Genomic DNA, 17136 nt, shown 5'->3' on the forward strand with positions numbered 1-17136 from the left:
GCCACTTTCTGGCGCTTTGTTCCAGCCTTAGCACCTTGGGTGCCCTTCCTCTTTGGTTGGCTAGACTGGGGGGCATCGGTACCTTGGCGTTTGGCTTTTGCCGATGCACCAGTTTGCTGCAACAACAAAAAGGAGTTTATGAGCACAGATAGCCGATACAAAGATAGTCAGCATAAATGAAAAGGGTTTGACAAATTGCCTTGAAAGCTTGCGCCAGAGTGGAAGCAGCTACCGTTGGCGATGTCTGAGTTTTCCTGGTGGTAACTTTCTTGAGGCGCACACCCCGATGCACGATGGAAGCCAGAGTGGGAGCATTGTGGCCGATTGAGGAGATCGGGCCTGATGGGAACAAGTCGATCGGCTTGCCACTCCTGCTAACCGATGGGGGGATGTTGTCAACCTGCAAAAGGAATACAGGGGTAAGTTACCGATGGAAATAGTATTGAAAAATGAGACATCGGTTTAAAATACTTACAGTGTCATCAGGGACTTCGTATTCGGGGTCGATCATGCCGCGGTATGAGAGGGCCGATCTGCAGAATAGATTCTCTTTCCATTCTGCCCACCATAGCTTGTATGCCTGAGTGATAAAGGCAGCTGGAACCCATTCTGACAGATCTACATCTGTATCGGCATTTGGTGGTAGATGGGCTACTCGAGTCCACTCGAGAAGGTTGGTGATGGGTTCTCTGGGCTTTATCACATCGGCATAAGGAAGTGCAATCGGCAACTGGCCGAAAGCTAGCTGGCGAGCTAATGCCGATGGATTGTAAAATTCATAGGTTTGGGGAGAGGTTTTTGTGCTACCAAAGAAATTCACTGGTATGGCTCTGGGAGTCACAATCGCTATCATCACCTCATTATCCCTGTCAAGAGCTTCATCAAATGGATTGAAGGTTAGAGGGAGCATGCTGTCTGGGTCATCATAAGCCAACCATGGTCGTTCATCTCTGGCCAATCCCTCATACAGAGTCTGGAAGAATCGGCCGATTTGGTCCGGATTACTCCCTAAACCAGGTAGAACTATGGCAGCTTCGCCAAAATTCAGGGGGGCACGTGTTGCCGATTCCTCTTCGCCCAACACATGATTTTTGGCTATATCTCTTGGGAAATGCTGTGTGAACAAGTTGAAGTCAAGGCGCTTATGCAAGTGCAGATTGAGCCACATGTTAATAAACCACCAGGGACCTCCCAAGTTGCCGATAGACTGACCAAGCAGGAGTTTTTGGGCTACCTGATGGAGAAGATGGTAAGCAGCGCCAAGCAAGTATCGGCCGAGAGGAAATTGGCCACCGTTAGCCAGTCTCTCTGCTGCCGATAGATAGACAGAAGTCGGTCCTGCCGATCGACCACAGAATACGAACTTGTCCAGCCACATATTCAGAAAGGTGGTTTGTTCCTTTGTGGTGACAGGCCCCTTCCCACGGTACTTCTGAATGTACCCCGACCAACCGCCGATAGCGCGAGTCTCCACTTTGGCACTAGGGGCGGTATCGAAGAAATGGGTGCTATCGGCAGAAGAAACGTCTAGACCAGTGAGCATAGCAACGTCGGCAAGAGTGGGAGAAACAGGACCGTGGCCAAAGATGAAAGCATTAAGGGTATCTGACCAAAAATAAGATGCAGCTATCAACAGCGACTCGTTCTTGTGCATATCGGCAATAGATAGCCTGATGCATTGGGCTAGCTTCCTTTCACCCCACTGGACTTCATTCGAATTACTGACTCTCAAGAACCAGTCTTTCCACCCTACAGTAGGGCTGGGCCAAGAGCGAAAGGTGTCTTTCCACAGATCTAAAGAAAAGTTTTCGGCTCTAAAGGGAATCCTGTTGGTTTCTGCATTGATAAGGTCAGTTGGATCTGGATTCCCTAGAGGGCCGAGGCACTGAAGGTGTGGTTGATCGGTGGGGATGACAATTTTGTTGGACAACTCCTAGTATTTTGGGGAATAAAAATACAAAGAAAAACGAAAAGGAAGATATTCAGTAAGATGAATCGCAGATGAACAGGAATGCGAGAAAAGGTACAGGAGATGAGATGGAGATTTGACCTCAGGAACGACGAAGTTAATGGCCATCTTGCAGCAAGGAGAGCGTTTGAGGGCACCGGAGTTGATGAGGAGGAGTGCTTGTCGGAGGTCTTGAAGGTTTTCAATGGCACCGCCGCTGGAAAAGTAAAAGTTGGGATGGTGGAATGATGTGATGGAGAAGGAGTACCCGAGAAGGAACTATTTATAGGACGAAACGGGCAAGGGCAAATCTGACTTATCTCTTTGCCGCATCCGAGAAACCCGAGGGTGCTCAGGAAGATATGGTAACTGTTCGCACGATAATCAAGGGATTGTGCAGGTGATTTGATAGGAAGCGGTCATCATCCATAGATATTTCACTGTGCGAAATCTCCTGGTCGGTCCATCGGTAGCGCCTTGTAACGGTCATATTGCCGATGGGCAGGTAACAATGAGATAGCCGTTTGGGAGGATAAGATATGGACGTTCATCGGCAAGTCCCTGTAACGGTAATATTGCCGATGTGCGACTAAAGTGGAAATGTCCGTTTGGGGAAGTTGAGGATTTCGAGGAATCTGCAGAGGAATAGGATCAGAGTTGTTCAGATTAAGGCTGTCGGTTACCAAATTGGGAGCATTAATTGCGGGAAGGCATCATTACTGCAGAGAATTTCGGAGCATTAATGATTTCATTCTCCGAAATTGGGGGGCATGTGTTGACACCGTTTTTGGGCACGTGTCCACGATTGGTAAAGTGTAGGTCGGCAAGATAATACGGCAGTGCTTGATCTACAGGGTGAGTTGCCGATGAAGATGGTTGCCGATGGAAGGATGGTTGAACGTGACCAAGTCCATAGGTGATGATGTGTTTGTGCCGATGGCTATGACAGAGGAGTCTGCCGATGACACAGAGGGAGAACCTGGAAGTTGCCGATCGGCTTATGGGGATGTCCTAGTTTGTCACGTGAGGATGGTTTTACGTTTTCCTTAGTTATTTAGATCGTTTTGCACACGAACTCTGTTTAAATTTGGAATTCGAATTCTAGTCGTGTCTGGTTGCAGCTCTTTGAGCAGGGTATAAATGTAGACCCTCGAGCCTTGTAACATAAATCAATCAATCAAACACAAGTTTTTACTCATATTCTAGTATCTACTTTTCGACGACTTCGTCATACCTTTTTTTTTCTTTTCTTTTTATCACGAGTTCTTAGGAATTCGTCGACTTAAGCTCGGCGTATTCTCGAGTTTCGCGTGAGTACCTCTTGGCCGTGACATCCGGGCGTATCGCTGTTGTCAGGACCAAAGTATTCGAGTTACCACCTTTGCCGATAGTAAGGTCAAATCGGCTGGCACGCCTTAACGTTTGAATCGGGTATTAGCCCTTTGTGTTTGCAGATCAGCTTTTGCATCAACACATCTTTTGGCACGCCCGGTGGGACCAGATTCAAGATCAAGATCAACATGTCAATTGATCAAGAAAACGTCATCACCGTGACGGAGGCCAATCTCAAGGATGAGCAGAAGCAAGCTATTGCCCAAGCCATGGAAGAGTTCAAGCTGCAATGCCTGAGGTCTTTCAGCATAAACAGGAGCGGCGAGGTGATCCAGAAAGAGGCACTGCCGACACCACGGCAGGTTACTTTCGAAGCCAATCCGGGCAAGCTTCAAGATATGGTTGACAGTGCTATCAACCGGGCTTTGATCAACCAAGCTGGTGTACTGTCTAATACGGTTTTTAATGCCGTGGCAAGAACTTTCAAGGAAGGACAGATCCCACCAGATTATGTGGGCCCCTCTCATCATCAGCCAACGGCACCAGAGGTCACGGCTCCATCGGCTGCTTTGACGGCTGCAAGTGCACAATCTGTTGTCCCTCCAAATACATCGGGAGCTACCGATGCACCATCTGTGCCGATGACAACTAACCCGCAGACTTCAGGTGGGCAGAATAGGCTGACTACAGATATGTTGGCATCGGCAATGTCAGGGTTGACTCTTCCTCCTAACTGGTGGGGTTATGGTATGCCTCCAGAATTGACGCCAGGTACATCGCAGATAAACGACATGAGGGGCAAGACTCCTATGACATCGGCGCCTCCCAACGCGCCGTTGAATCAGAGTCCACGGTACACGACAACTACTACTGCAAGACCTCACCCTGGGAATCCTCAAGATTCGATGTTCCAGATGCCTAATGCATCGGCAGATGCAATGCTGATGCAACAGAGGTCTATGGCCCAGTCAGGATATGTCAATTCAGTGATGGTACCTAATTACCAATCATCGGCAGCGCCTATGCCGATGAACGCTAATAATGGGTGGCTTGGACAGCAAGTTTTTCCACAGAGTTACCAGGCTACAGGGTTCCAGCAAGGACAGGTCTATCCCGGACAGCAAGCTTTTGCATCAACAATACTGCTGATCGTCCTGTTAATAGTAGGAGAAGACGGCAGACAGTGGCGCTGATTGACCTTCCCCATCTCCCTTTTTACTGTGAGGCAGTGCGCCACAGTGAAAGAGGTAAGGTTGCATAGTGAAAGAGGTAAGGCCACAGTGACCAGGGTGGTTGAAACAGTCGGCACCCTACCCTGCTGCGGTATGGGAGTCATCGCGCTTGTCACTTCGCGGGTATGGGCGCCGTATGGTGGAAGTCTTGTCGACCTGGTGGGGCAGGGTCCAGCGCCTGAGCCCAGAAGGGATCGGGCGAGATGGAACTTGCGTCCGAGACCCTGAGGGGTCGGGCGAGTCGGAACGTGCGTCCGAGACCCTGAGGAGTCGGGCGAGTCGGAACGTGCGTCCGAGGCCCTGAGGGGTCGGTGAAAGCCCTAGTTTGGTTTTGGATAATTGATGAAACCCTTGTACTAACCTCTATGCTAAGTATGTGTAGACTTAATGAGGTTGGTACATGCCAAGTGATGGAGCAAGAGATGATCATGGTGATGATGGTGATGACCACAAGATGATCAAGTGCTCAACTTGGAAAAGAAGAAAGAGAAAAACAAAACCCTATGGAGATCAAGGCAAAGGTATTGCTTAGGGTTTTGGTTTTGGTGATCAAGACACCATAGAGGGTGTGATCACATTTAGGATAGATAGCCGTACTATAAAGAGGGGAATTCTTTGGCTAAGCGGTTATCAAGTGCCACTAGGTGTCATTGTTCATGTGCATGCATTTAGAACCTAGTAAGCTAACTTAACTCCTTCGAAGAAAATGATTGTGAAAATGCTAACACACGTGCACAAGTTGGTTTACACTTTGGTGTTGGCACACTTTGAGAAGGAGGTGGAGTTTGAAAGGTAGAGAGAGGATTCGGCGCTTTTCGAGAAAATGAAGTGCATATTTTCTATTGCGCAGGTGGGAAATTTGGAGAAGTCGTGGGAGTGTTTCTCGCTGAGAAAACACTCACCGGACGCTGGCTTCTGGGGCACCGGACGCTGCGTCTGAGCGTCCGGTGCAGACAGTGCCTGGCCCAGCTAGGGTAAGGCACCGGACGATAGGCACCGGACGCTGGCTTGAGCGTCCGATGGTTAGCGTCCGGTGTGCGGGCGTTTTGCGACCCTCTCTGCGCGTGGGTCCGGTGAGCACCGGACGCTGAGGGTGCGTCCGGTGGCTTGCGTCCGGTGACCCTGCGAGTTTGCGGAGCTCTCTGCGCATGAGTCCGGTGTGCACCGGACGCGTCTGGTGCCAACCTGCTTAGCGTCCGGTGCTCTGCAGGTTACCGTTAGACTCTGACACGCGGCTATCGTTGGAGCACCGGACGCAGGTGTTGAGCGTCCGGTGCCCCTTTAAGAGCGTCCGGTGACCCCGTATTTCGCCCAGTGAAAGAGCCAACGACTCTATTTGTTTGAAGGGCTATAAATACGTGTTTGGCCGGCTTGGGGCTCTCTCTCTTAGCATTCTAACATACTTGACATCCTTGTGAGCCTAAGCAAACACCTCCCACTCATCTCCTTCATAGATTATACATCTTTGTGAGATTGGGAGTGATTCCAAGTGCATTTGCTTGAGTGATTGCATCTAGTGGCACTTGGGGATCGTTTTAGCTGCGGTTTTCTTGTTACTCTTGGTGGTTGCCGCCACCTAGACGGCTTGGAGCAGCGGAGGAGGATTGGCACGAGTTGGTGATTGTTCGTGGCCATCTCCCGGTGATTGTGAGGGGTCTTATACCTTCCCCGGCGGAGAGCCGAAAGGTAACTCTAGTGGATTGCTCGTGTCATTGAGTTACCTCACTTGTGGGTAGGTTCTTGTGGTGTCCTGGTGAGGACGAGGTTCGTGCTACACCTCTTAGCCACCGAACCACCAAGTGTTGGTCGACACAACGGAGACGTAGCGTGCCGGCAAGCACGTGAACCTCGGGAGAAAAATTCTTTGTCTTCATTGTGTTTATTCATTGGATTTCTCCCGATGATTGGACTTCATATTATTGATTGGTTCATCCCCTCTACGCGGTGGTATAAAAATCAAACCATCTCTTTTTACATTCCCGCAAACTAGAGTAGCTTTCTTACTTGTATAGAAACTTTAGGTAGCTCTCTAGTGTAAGTAGTGACATAGCTCTTGTGTGCCTAGAGATTATATCAACTAGAATTATTGGATAGGTGGCTTGCAAACACCCCTTTAGAGCTAGAGCAAAAAGCTTCGCTTTGTTATTTACTAACCTCTTGCTCTAGTGAGTTTGTAGAATTTTTAAATAGGCTATTCACCCCCCTCTAGCCATATTAGGACCTTTCAGTCGGGCGAGTCGGAACTTGCGTCCGAGGCCCTGAGGGGTCGGGCGAGTCGGAACTTGCGTCCGAGGCCCTGAGGGGTCGGGCGGGTCGGAACTTGCGTCTGAGGCTCTGAGAGGTCGGGCGAGTCGGAACTTGCGTCCGAGGCCCTGAGGGTTCAGGCGAGTCGGAACTTGCGTCCGAGGCCCTGAGGGGTCGGGCGAGTCGGAACTTGCGTCCGAGGCCCTGAGGGGTCAGGCGAGTCGGAACTTGCGTCCGAGGCCCTGAGGGGTCGGGCGAGTCGGAACTTGCGTCCGTACCCCGGTGATCGCGGTTATTATGCTTTTTGCGTTTTTTCGTTGCTCTGATTAGGGTATCCTTTATTATGGTACCCGACAGTAGCCCCCGAGCCTCTGAAGGGGTGAAGTCACCTCTTTAGAGGTTCTTTTCCCCAGGGACTGTAGTTGAATAGGAGCTTTTTACTTTTCTCCGGGGGGGGGGGTGCGCGCGAGCGCACCCGCCGGGTGTAGACCCCGAGCCTTTTGGAGGAATGGTGTTATTCCTTCATAGGCTTTCACCCTTTGACAGCTATAGTCTGGAGTGTTTTAAGGGGTAGGTTGCGTGTTCTCTACACGTAGTGCCTTTTCCCATGGTGCGAGGAAGCCCCCGAGCCCTTTCCCCACAAGGGTCGATCAGGTTCTTTCTCGTCTTGTAATTACGTCCCTCATTCTTCCTTTCGCTCGGAGGAGGGGTGGGTCGTGCCGTACTACCCTCGATGGGCGAGTGACGACGTTTCCCGGGAGCTGCAGGCGGGTAGATCCAAGTGGATGTCTGAAAGGTCCTTGTTTGGTTTTGGTAATTGAGTGACAACTTAGGTGGACTAATAGTGTTTATGTGAGCTATACAGGAGATTAGTCCACAGGTGATGATGTGATGATGGAGGAGCTCATCGCAAGCTCGGCGGGATTCGGCGCTTTTGAGAAAAATAAGTGTATTTTTTCTATTGCGCCGGTGGGAAATTTTGGAGAAGTCGCGGGAGTGTTTCTCAGTAGGAAACACTCACCGGACGCTCTGTGCGGAGGCACCGGACGCTGGCCTTTAGCGTCCGGTGTGCTGTTGGGTACAGAAGAGTGCACCGGACGCACCGGAGTGAGTCCGGTGCTCAGCGTCCGGTGTGAGGGGTTTTTGCAACCCTCTCTGCGCACGAGTCCGGTGAGCACCGGACCGTCCGGTGCCTAGCATCCGGTGAGGTCGCGAGTTTGACAAACTCTCTGCGCACGAGTCCGGTGAACACCGGACCGTCCGGTGCCCATCGTCCGGTGGTGCTGTGCAGGCGCACGTGCGAAGTAGTCGTTGGCGGCAACGGTCGACTTCAAACGGCTAGTGACACGTGGCGGTCAGCTGAGCACCGGACGCTGGGTGTTGAGCGTCCGGTGGCTCCCTGTGAGCGTCCGGTGCTCACGTGTTTTGCCCAGTAAAGGGGCAACGGCTAGTTTAGCCCTTGGGGCTATAAATATAAGTGGTGGTCGGCCTTGGCTGGTGCTGAGCACCCTTGGGACTTAGTGTCCATGCTTGGGGAGTGCTAGTGAAGCCTCTAACTCACATATGCTTGATAGTGATCATTCGATTGTGTGAGTGAGCGATTCTAGTGCGTTGCATTGAGAGATTGCATCGAGTGGCACTAGGTGTTCGTGTTGCAAGCCGGTGGTGCTTGTTACTCTTGGAGGTTGCCACCTCCTAGACGGCTTGGTGGCTTGTGACTCCGTCGAAGCACGCAAGGAGATTGTGCGGTGCTCCGGAGAAGAGATTGTGAGGGGTACGGTGCTCACCCCGCGAGGATCGCGAAGAGCAACTCTAGTTGAGCGAGACGTGAAGAGCAACAAGTGGTCCGGCCGGGTCAAGTGCTAGAGCTTGTGGTAAGCACTCCACGTGGGAGAGTGTGACTTGCGGGTCACCACTAGCAAGAGGACCGGCGGCAACCTTGGAGCTTGTCTCAACGGGGACGTAGCTTGGTGGCAACCAAGTGAACCTCAGGAGAAAATCATCGTGTCAACATTGTTCTTCCCGTTGGTTTGCAAGTCCCTAACACAAGCTCATTCTTACGTTCATATACTTGTGCTTGTGTAGTTGCTCTTGTAATTAGTTAGCTTGTGTAGCTTGCTAGTTGCCTTCTTGCTTGTGTAGCTAGAAGTAGTTCCCTTGCGTGACTAATTTGGTTTGTGTAACCTTGTTAGTCACATTGCTTAGTTTGTGTAGCTAAGTAAGTTGTGCTCTCTAATTTGGCATTAGTTGCCTTGTTATTGAGCTTGCTAGTGAGCTTAGGCTTTGTGCGCTTGCCTCACTAGTTTGTGTAGGAGCTCCCTCGGTTTGCAAAGTACTAGTTGCATAGGTTTGTGTGACCTTGCTCCTAGAATTGGTTAGGTGAGCTCTTGCTAAGGTAGCACCTTGCTTGTTTAGGATCTTTTCAAGGTGCTAGAGAACTTAGATAGAGGGGTGTAGTCTTGGCTAGACCAATAGTTTTAATTCCGCATTTATTTCGGTTAGCCGGCGTGTTAAATTTTTAGAAAGGACTATTCACCCCCCTCTAGTCCGCCATCTCGACCCTTCAATGTCCGAATCCCGTTCGATAGGGATCGGCTAGCGGCCTTATGGGCACATCTCAAAAAGTACCCGAGGGCAGTCACGGTGGATGTCAGAACCGTTCGCTAGGTTCCGAGGGCTCGATGCCTCCCTCGATGGGATCCCACTCACATGACACCCGCGTGGGTCTTGGATATGACTTACAAAGATGCGCTGACTCCCAGTAGGGTTCGGACCTTGGCCTCTATTGTGCTCATCTCCAGTCATCCCTCGCTCGGTTATCCTAAGGCGACTGTTCGAACCTGCGTCGCAGGTCAGTCTCGCAACCTCTAGAACGTAGGTGGCCATGGCCTGGGGTTTCCTGGGCCTCGAAAGGCTTTTTTCAGACTCGTTCTTTAGTGTCGGGGTTGTCGCAAGACAGGGTCTGCGCCCGACGGGAAACCGCCTCGCAACTTTGGCGCGGGGTCTTGATGGGGTCGGGCGAGGCGGAATCTTGCGCTCGACGAAGACCTCCCCGCGACGCTTGGCCCGCGGGGGGTCGGGCACCGCGTCCCTTGGAAGGAACCGCCCTGACATGACTTTTCAGGGCGCTCCTTTTGAGGCGTGGAGCGTGGGGACTCGAAACGGCCGTGCCGTTTCGCCCTGGTTGGATGGGACGTTTCGCCCACGAAATTAATGCGCGCGTGCGGCGGGCGCGGGAATCGGAGGAAGTTGGCGCTTCGAGTTTTTTCAACTGAGTGGGCGACGGTTGCTCTCTCTCCCGTTTGGCCTTCCTCGCAGTGGTCGTGGCTTGCCTCTCCTATAAAAGCGGCCGCCGGAGGCTTGGTTTCTCTTCTCTGCGCCACAAAGCCCTTGCCTCCCGTCTTTTCTTTCGCCTCCATCTCCTCCACTTCCGCCGCGCAGACACTCCTCTTCCTCCCAAAGCCATGGCCGGCGTTGAGGCGTGGCCGCCCAGCAACGTAACCAGGTCCGCGCTGGAGGCGCGCGTGAGGGCCGGGATTCTCCGCCCTCTCAACGACGTTGGTTTCCCGGAATGGATCGTTCCTTCGGCGAACGACAGGGAGCCAAACCCGCCGCCGGGCTATGTGGTTTGCTTCCTGTCGTTCTTAGACCGGGGGTTCGGGGTCCCAGCCGGTCGTCTGATCCGGGCGATCCTCCACTACTATGAGGTGGAGCTGCACAACCTGAATCCCAATTCGGTGATGCAGGCCGCCGTCTTCGCCACGGTCTGCGAGGGGTTCCTGGGGGTTCCTGTCAACTGGAACCTCTGGCTTCACCTCTTCAAGGCGGACATGTTGGCCCGCTACGTGGGGAAGGAGAAGATCCCCCTGCGGGCCGGTGGCTGCACGCTGCAGCTTCGTCAGCAGCGATCCGGATTATATATCTGGAGTTCGATGCCGTCGTCCAACCGGGGGTGGCAGAGCGGGTGGTTCTACCTCCGGAACGACGACGGTCTGCTGCCGAAGTACATCGGGAAGATGGTGACGGAGGCCCCCCAGAAGTGGGTGTGGGGCGCTCCGGCCGAGGAGCAGAAGAGGCTCGCCCCGCTTCTTGCGGGGCTTCAGAAGCTGCGGGATGCCCGAGTCACTGCGGCCACGGTGGCAGTGGCGTTCCACAAGAGGAGCCTGCTTCTGCTGGCGCAGCGCCGGGTGCCCATGTTCGAGATGTCCCGGGACGTCCCCTGGGCAGGGACGAGGATGTTAGCCGAGCCGATCTCGGCCTCGGACATCGCCGCCCGGGTCGAGAAGACCACGCACTCGGAGCTGAAGAACTCCCGGGTGGTGCCGATGCGCCCTGAAAAGGGCTACATTTCCCTGGTAAGAAGGTTTCTTTTATTTCAATTTCTTGCCCTCGTTCTTTCTTTTGCCTGATTCCCTGTTGATCTGTTTGCTCAGGGGATCGGGGCCGTCAGGGACTCCCCACCCCCTGTCCCGGAGGACAAAGAAATTCGGGCCAAAAATCGGGCCCGGAACGAGGAGCAAAAGAAGGTCAAGGACGGCAAGAAGGCCAAGGCGGCGCGAAGGGCGGAGAGGCGGGAGATCGCCTCCAAGAACCGCCGTGAAGCCGAGAAGGCGGGGATCGCCCCGCCTCCGTCTCCTGAGACTTCGGACTCGGAGACAGAGGGCGGGGGCGGCGACGTCGACTGGCTTGACGCGCTGATGGAGGAGGACGACGCAGTCCCTCCTGCCGGGGGGATCGAGGCCCCGGAGGGGTCAAAGGCCCAAGGTGGGTCGGAGACCCCCGAGGGGACCCAGGCGCCGGGGGGCGGGCAGCCCGTCCCCCACATCGTTGTGGACGACGAGGGCAGCGTCCCTCGTGAGGATTCAGCCCCCGTGGGCCTCCAAGAGGGGGAGAAGGCGTCTGAGGCCGAGCCCCAGGGGGCCCCTCACTCGGTAGCGCCGGAGGGTCCGGCCGAGCCTGCCCCAGCGTCCGGGACGGGAGCTGGTGCCCCGTTGGCCGAGGACATCATGGTGCCCCCTGCGCCGTCGGCAGGCGAGGCCGGTGTCCGACCGTCGGCCCCTGACGCCGTGGGGGACCCCCGAGGAGCCCCGGGTTCTTATAAGAAATCTGCTCCCCGGGCGAGGTAAAGATAGGCTTCCTGATCCTTCTTTCGATTTTTTATTTTTCTCTTTCTTATGACTTGATGTTGTTTCCCCAGCCGTAAGCAAAAAGCGCCTTCGGTGGCGCTGGCCCCCTAAAAGCTGTGAAGAGGGGGGCTCGGTCGACTCCCGGGTCGGCTAGGCCCGTGTCGCCGCCAGGGGCAAGACACGGGGGCGCCAAAGCCCCAAGGGCCGGAGGACGCTGACCTCAGAGGTGCGGCCCGGCCTGCGCGCGCCGACGAAGGCCGAGCCATCGTGGTGTCCGGTGCGGCGCCCGAGGCCACCGCGGCGGGGAGGGAGGAGGAAGCTGGTTGGGGCAAGAGCCCCGTAATCTGGCCCAACCTCGGCAATGCCGAGAGGAGAGCCAGATTTGTCCTGGATGACCCGTCAGAGGATTACCTCTGGCAGGGTCTGGATGCGTGCGGGCGCGTCGGTGTCGAGGCCCTCAACCGAGCTACCCAGCTCGTGGGCCGTGACATGTACAATTTGGCTCAGGTAAGATTTTTACCCGTGTTATAAAATAGTTTCGTCCTTGCTTTTGTGGTATTAACTCCCTGTGTGACCCTTGATCTTGCAGGCGCTCAAGGCCACCTCCCAGGAGAAGTCGGTATTTCTCCGTCGGGAGAGGGATGCTTGGGCGTCCTTAGAGAATGAGAGGGCTGCCAGGGAGGCGGCCGAGGGGGAGCTTGCAAAGGAGTGCGAGGTTTCCGCCGAGCTTCGGCAGAAATGCTCGGCACTAGCCACCGAGGCTCAAGAGGTCCGGAATAAGGTTGCTCCCCTAGAGGAGAGGATTGGGGTCCTCACCCAAGAGTCCGAGGCGCGGAAGGCGGCGGCTGAGGGGTATAAGGGTGAGGTCGCTCGGCTTGAAGCTTTGCTCGCCGAGAAAGACCTTGCCTTGAACCAAGCTCAGACCGACCTGACCGAGGCTCTGAGCCAGGTGGCCCGCTGGCATCAGAGCTCGGCGGAGTACGAGAAGCGCGCCAAGGGTAGGACTTGCGCCCTTTACCTTAGACGCTTTTGTGCTTTTGAATCGGTCTTTCCTGATTCCTTTTTTCTTGTCGTATTTTTAATCAGAATTGGAGGTGAAGGTGGTCGAGATGGCCTCTACTGCCGAGGCCCTTCAAAAGTCCCTCGACGCCGAGGCTTCAGACCGCTCGGTTCTTGAAGCCGTGGTCACCTCGGCGTGTGAGGGGCTTGGGGTATCGGCGTCGGGGTCGTCGCTGCGTAGTCGGATCGAAGCCCTTTACTCCCGGGCCGGGGAGAGGATAAGGGAGGCACTCCGCACCGGGGTGAAGAAGGCCCTGGCGGTGGTGAGTTCTCACTACGCCGGCATTGACTTGCCGGCGGTTTGTGAGGACTACGTTCTCCCTGACGACGAAACCGAAGCCCAGGAGGAGGTGCAGAGGCTCGACGACGCCGCGACTGTCCCTGGAGACGCCTTGGCCGCCTTTTTCGATGATGAGGCGGAGCTTCCCCCCCTCGGAGCTCGAGGACCTGAGTAGGCAGGGCGATAGATTTCTTAGTTTTTCTTTTTTCTTTTTGTGGGTGTTGTGGCCAGTAGGCTTTGTATTATACAATGTTTAATGTTGAATACAGATATTTGTGTAATTGCTTTTTTAATCTGTTTTCGTTTTTCTTATGCCGATCCGACCTCGGCAGCGCGAGGTCGGGTAAGCTCCTTAGAGTTTTGCGCTAGCCAGAGTCCCCGAACCTAGGTGCTTTTTCTTTTTCCTTAGCAACTCCTGAAAGTCCGAATTCGTTCCCCGAATCCAAGGTGAGTAGAGGCGGTCTTTGCTCATGAGCGCAGATCCTTCCTCGGGCTCATGCCTTAAGGTTTAGGGGACGGATTTTCGGTTTCTTAAGTCTTTTTAGAAGGGAGGAGGAAAACCTCGGGTCGGGGTTCTTTTAGCTTGCGTGAAAAAAGAAAAAAGTTCAGAGTCGACATAGGGGGTTCCCCCCATGTAGCCCCCGAGGGGGGCTCGGACTCTGCTTAGCAGGTCCGAGGCTCTCTAATAACGTAAACTTTGATTTATTCCTTGAAGGTAACGAGTGAACAAAGAAATTTTTACAAAGTTCTAAGGGTAAAAGCGACGTAGCTGTTCTATGTTCCACGCGTTTTTGAAGACCTCTCCTGCTTCATTGGCGAGCTTGTAGGTCCCGGGTCGGAGGACTTCGGCGATGACGAAGGGTCCTTCCCAGGGGGGTGTGAACTTGTGACGACCCTTGTTGCTCTGTCTGAGCCTTAGTACCAAGTCGCCGACTTGAAAGGCTCGGCCTCGGATCCGCCGCGCATGGTATCGGCGGAGAGCCTGCTGGTACTTGGCGAAGTGTAGGAGGGCTACATCCCTGGCTTCATCCAGCTGGTCCAGCGCGTCTTCTTGGAACGCCTTGCCGCTATTCTCGTTGTAGGCTTGTACCCTCGGGGACCCGTACTCTAGGTCAGTGGGGAGGACAGCTTCCGACCCATAGACCATGAAGAACGGGGTGAAGCCTGTGGCTCGACTTCGGGAGGTTCTCAGACTCCAGATCACGGCCGATAGCTGTTTGAGCCACCTTTTTCCAAACTTGTTCAGACGGTTGAAGATCCTGGGCTTCAGACCCTGGAGGATCATGCCATTGGCACGCTCCACTTGACCGTTGGTCTTGGGGTGAGCCACTGCCGCCCAATCCACACGTATGTGGTGTCTGTCGCAGAATTGCATGAACTTTAGTCCGGTGAACTGTGTGCCGTTGTCGGTGATTATGGAGTTTGGTACCCCGAATCGATGGATGATATCCGTGAAGAACAAAACCGCTTGTTCAGCCTTGATCCTTGTAATGGGTCGGACTTCGATCCACTTAGAGAACTTGTTGATTGCAACAAGCAAGTGGGTGAAGCCCTCAGGCGCTTTCTGCAGAGGCCTGACCAGGTCGAGGCCCCAGACAGCGAAAGGCCAGGTGATGGGGATTGTTTGCAGGGCCTGAGCGGGTAGATGTATCTGCCGAGCGTAAAATTGGCATCCCTTGCAGGTCCTGACGATCTCTGTGGCGTCGGCTACGGCGGTGGGCCAGTAGAAGCCTTGTCGGAAGGCATTTCCCACCAACGTCCGGGGTGCGGCGTGATGGCCACAAGCCCCCGAGTGAATGTCCTGCAGGAGCTTGACCCCTTCTCGTCGTGGGATGCAACGCATGAGGATGCCCGAGGGGCTTCGCTTGTACATCTCCCCATCAAGGAGGACAAAGGTCTTGGCACGCCGAGCCACGCGTCTTGCTTCGGCCTGGTCCAGGGGCAAAGTGCCGTCGACCAGGCGTTGGAGCAAAGGGTAGCGCCAATCGGGCGAGTCGTCAGGTGCAGGTGGCTCTGGCTCGATGTCCATGGCCTCCTGTTCTGGAGGGGCGGTGCTTTTGGGGTCGGAACCTTGTTCGCTTGGAGGTTCGTCCGACCCCCCGTCGTCCTTGTAGTCGACAGAAGGCTTGTAGAGATCGCTGACGAAAACATCCGGAGGGACCGTGGCCCGTTCGGATGCCATTTTGGCGAGTGCGTCGGCGGCCTCATTATACTTCCTTAACACGTGGCTTAGTTCGAGACCGTCGAACTTTTCTTCCAGGCGTCGAACCGCTTTGCAGTACGCATCCATCTTGGGGTCATGGCAGCTAGACTCTTTCATGACTTGATCGATGATGAGTCTAGAATCGCCTCGGGCGTCGAGCCGTTTGATCCCGACGCTGCATTGTTTGAAGCGGGGAAATGAAGCCGGATCGCGTATCGCATCCTTACCCCGAGGGGTGAGATGAAGACAAGGCCTGCTCCTGCCTCGGTTTTCATCAAAGATCCGTCGAAGTACATGGTCCAACACTCGTGTTGGATTTGAGGTGGAGGGAGCTGAGTCCCAGTCCACTCTGCCACAAAGTCTGCCAGAACCTGAGACTTTATGGCTTTCCGAGGCTCATAGGTGATTCCATCGCCCATGAGCTCTATGGCCCATTTAGCGATTCTTCCGTTGGCCTCTCGGTTCTGGATCACTTCTCCCAAAGGGAAAGATGAGATTACTGAGACCGGGTGAGATTCGAAGTAATGGCGGAGCTTGCGTCGGGCCAACACTACTGCGTAGAGTAGTTTTTGGATCTGGGGGTATCGGGTCTTTGTGTCGGAGAGTACCTCACTGATGAAGTATACCGGCCTTTGGACCGGCAGGGCGTGCCCTTCTTCCTTCCTCTCGACCACGATAGCTGCGCTGGCCACCTGATCAGTGGCTGCGACGTAGAGAAGCAGTGGTTCCCCCTCGGCGGGGGGCACCAGGATGGGAGGGTTGGTGAGCAAGGCCTTGAGCTTGTCAAGGGCTTCCTGGGCCTCGGGGGTCCAGGAAAAGTGCTCAGATTTCCTAAGTAACCTATACAGAGGCAGCCCTTTCTCCCCGAGGCGAGAAATGAAACGGCTTAGGGAGGCTAGACATCCCATCACCCTCTGTACTCCCTTTAGGTTACGAATGGGGCCCATATTCGCGATGGCCGAGACCTTTTCTGGGTTGGCCTCGATCCCCTGCTCAGACACAATAAACCCAAGGAGCATGCCTCGGGGGACCCTGAAAACGCACTTTTCGGGGTTGAGTCTGATCCCTTTTGCCCTAAGGCATCGGAATGTTTCTTCCAGGTCGACAACTAGGCCGCTCGCTTTTCTGGACTTGACGACGATGTCGTCTACGTAAGCTTCTACCGTTTTGCCTATAAGGTTCCCAAAAACCTGGAGCATACACCGTTGATATGTAGCCCCCGCGTTCTTGAGGCCAAAAGGCATGGTTACGTAGCAATACATTCCAAAAGGGGTGATGAATGAAGTCGCGAGCTGGTCGGACTCCTTCATCTTGATTTGATGGTAGCCGGAGTAAGCATCAAGGAAAGACAAAGTTTCACATCCCGCGGTGGAGTCAACTATCTGATCAATGCGAGGCAATGGAAAGGGATTCTTTGGACATGCTTTATTTAAACTAGTATAATCTACACACATCCTCCACTTCCCATTTTTCTTTTTAACCAACACGGGGTTGGCTAACCACTCGGGATGAAAAACCTCCTTGATGAATCCGGCCGCCAGCAGCTTGTGAATTTCCTCCCCGATGGCCCGACGCTTCTCCTCGTCGAATCGGCGCAGGCGTTGTTTTACGGGTTTGGAGCCGGGTCGGATGTCCAAGGAGTGCTCGGCGACTTCCCTCGGTATTCTAGGCATGTCCGAGGGACTCCACGCAAATATGTCAGCGTTTGCGCG

Source organism: Sorghum bicolor, chromosome 6 (genome assembly GCF_000003195.3).
Source record: "Sorghum bicolor cultivar BTx623 chromosome 6, Sorghum_bicolor_NCBIv3, whole genome shotgun sequence".
In the NCBI taxonomy this organism is placed as follows: domain Eukaryota; kingdom Viridiplantae; phylum Streptophyta; class Magnoliopsida; order Poales; family Poaceae; genus Sorghum; species Sorghum bicolor.